Here is a 2,840-nt window from a genome sequence, read left to right as displayed (position 1 = left end):
CCAGGCTGCCCAGACACCACCCCTCCACCCTCCTCCCCACTTGCTCACACTCCAGCCCCGTTTACACACCAAGACCGGGAAACGTGCCAAGTGCTCTGGTGCACGGTGGCATTGAGATTCACTGCATCCCTTTCCAAGAAAGGGCGTCCTTGGGCCCATTTTACAGGAGCCAGACTGAGGCCCAGAAAGGTGAAGCCAGCTGCCCAAAGTCACACGGTGAAAAGGTGGAAGAGCCGGAGAGCTGGGATTCAGACACAGACCCGTGAACCCATGGCTTCCCTCTTCTCATTACCCTGTCACCTGCCTAAAATACCAAGCATCTCCACGGAAGGCTGCCCTGGAAGCCCGGTCACTCCACTTGGGCCAAGGGTCCCAAACGGTGTCATGGCCTTGGAACAGCTGGACCCCTCCCCCCAGCTGAGTCAGGACCTCTCCACGCCCTCCCCCCTCTGGCATGAACTGAGAAGTCCCAGCTCAGCCACTGACAAACAGGGTGACCTCTGTGACCCTCAGGTCCCCCCTCTGCAAAACAGAGACAGGTGAGATGTCATGAGCTCCAGCAAGGACAATGCCCAGTCTGGTGGCTGCCTGCACAGCCAGTCGGCAACAGAGCAAGAAATAAGCCGCCAGAGGACGCTGCCGGGGGCGGGACCCTCCCGCAGTCGCGCACACCTGTTAGTCAGGTGCGTGGCTTCTCCCCATCCTCCCGGGAAGTCCAGGGCTAGCCCCACCCTCCCAGGCCACCTGTGTGAACCTCAGCTGGACTTCCCACGGGGACCCGCCAGAAGGCGAGTCAAAATGACTCCCCAGTCACACGCCCAGCGGAAGTGGACGCCCCACGTGGTCCCGAGGCGAGTATCCTCCAGGAGGAACAGTTATTTTGGGGGAGTTGGTGACAGCGGGGGCCAGGCTCACCCACAAACAGCCCGGGTGGAGAAGATTTTGTCCAAGACGGTGCCTGGGACCTGAGCTCCACCCAGCCCGCCTCGGGGGTGGGGGTGGGGGTGGGGGAGCGGTCCCATTCGCGCGGGACGCGGGGAGCAGGGGCTCGCACACGGTTCATCTGTCACCGGGCGCTTCCTGCCCACGGATCGGCCTTTGTCCCTCGGGGCGGGGGTGGGAGCAGGCCCGACCTCGGGAGGTGCAGGGAGGAGTCCGGTCCAGCTCACCCGCGGGGCGGACGGAACGGCAGGTGCCCGGAGGGTCACTGTGTCCACCGGGGGAGGACGGACGCCAGAGGAGACTGCTCCGCGCGGGGCACTCGACCGGACCCCCGCGCCCTCGCCTGCCCCGACCCTGACACTGGAACCGCAGGGGCGCCCCCTTCTCCACTTTCTACGTTGCACAGACCGAGCTGAGCTCCGGTGGGCGATGACATCTTCCAAACGCGGCATGACTTTCAGCACCTGCCCGGCCCGGCACGCGTCCCATATCACCCTGCCCCCGGCGGGCCCGGCCCGGCCGCCGCCATCAGCGCGTACCCGTCACCACCACGCTTCCGGGGCTGCTCCATGGCGTTCGGGCTGCGCCTCCGACCGCTGGAGTCCGACTGGCGCGCCCGACGCCGCCGGAGCCCGGCCCCCCGGCCCCGCCCAGGTCCCCGCCCCCGCCCCTGGTGTCGCCCCGCCCGGGCCGCCCCGCGTGCGCCCCCGCGCCCCCACCCGCAGCTCGGCCCGAAACGCCTGCTTGCGCGGCTCCAAGATCCGCATTCAACCCAGGAGCGCGTGGCTCCCCACGCTGCAGAGCCTCGGTTTTCCCATTTGGAACGGGGACGGTTTGTACCGTAGGATGTGGCCGCTTGAACTCGGCGCCAGGGACAGGCTGGTCTCTCATTCCACAAGTGTGGTCCCCCCACTTCCCTATGAGCAAGATTCCTTCCGTTCTGTTTTGCAGATGAGGAGCCTGAGGCACAGTTCGGAGGGCCACTCGGCTGGAGCCTCCTGGGATCACAGAAGTGACATTCAGGCCAGGGGGTTAAGCTAAGAAATAGTTGGGTGGTGCTGGAAGGTTCTCTGCGGGCTCCTATGTTGCTAAGGAGGCTGATGTGGCCCAGGGACCTCAGCCTCTCCTCCCTCTATCTGCCCACGCTCACCCCAGGGGCTCTGCATTTGCTGTTCCCTCTGCCTGGGACATGCCCAGCAGTTACCACAAACCTAGCCTCTTCCTCTCCTTCGGGGCTCCGTTGGAATGTCACCTCTTCCTAGAAGCCCTCTCTGGCTGTCACCTCCTCCTAGGGGCCCTTCTAACGGGCTGAACTCACCACCACCCAGGAGATCCATCTCGTTTCCTTATTTCACTGAAAGAAATCATTCCTTGATAGGTGCAGCTTTCCTGGTGTAATTTCCCATTTCCTATGACATAAGGGTTAGGACTTACATGCCAACAGGGCGTCTCTATTACATCCGTGTCCCTGCACTCAGTACAAGCCTAGCACACAGTTGATCTCCCACCAACCTTCATCAGAGGTCAGAATTCCTCCAAAAACAGCCAGAAAAATAAAGCTGTTTCTGGCCACATCCTCAGAACCAGGGCTGCACATTAGACACGGGTCACCGACGTCTCATTCCAAGCAGCTTGGCCCCGATTAGCCAGGCTGCTGCTGAAGTTCCAGCCGTCTCTGGCCCAGGCCTCAGACTACCCGGGGCAGAGGTCTTTGGACTACCCAGAGCCCTGTTTGCAAGCTCAGACTGGAGGTCACATTCTCAGTGACTATTTGGGTCTCTGGCAGCTTCAGGTAGAATTCAGAACAGGTCTCGTCTGACCAGGGGACTGAGACCCAAACCAAGTGGGAGAAGAGAACAGAATGGAAATCTCACCCAGAATCAGGTTTTATAGTTTAA

At 62.0% G+C, this 2,840-nt stretch overlaps 1 protein-coding gene across 3 annotated transcripts in view; it reads right to left on the bottom strand.

The window, feature by feature from the left end:
• PGPEP1 (pyroglutamyl-peptidase I) overlaps nucleotides 1-1,570 on the bottom strand; it is a 14,594-nt gene extending 13,024 nt beyond the window's left edge. For 2 of the 3 annotated variants that reach the window (XM_023764000.1, XM_023764001.1), the window contains exon 1: nucleotides 1,482-1,570. The gene's annotated coding sequence lies outside the window, so the exon portion shown is untranslated. The remainder of the gene's footprint in view (nucleotides 1-1,481) is intronic. The other variant, XM_023764002.1, reaches the window with a different exon arrangement.
• Nucleotides 1,571-2,840: the final 1,270 nt, after the last annotated feature.

This window comes from Myotis lucifugus, unplaced genomic scaffold, assembly GCF_000147115.1.
Source record: "Myotis lucifugus unplaced genomic scaffold, Myoluc2.0 scaffold_311, whole genome shotgun sequence".
In the NCBI taxonomy this organism is placed as follows: Eukaryota; Metazoa; Chordata; class Mammalia; order Chiroptera; family Vespertilionidae; genus Myotis; species Myotis lucifugus.
The sequence above is the reverse complement of the archived record's forward strand: the minus strand, read 5'-3'. Positions and strand labels throughout refer to the sequence as shown.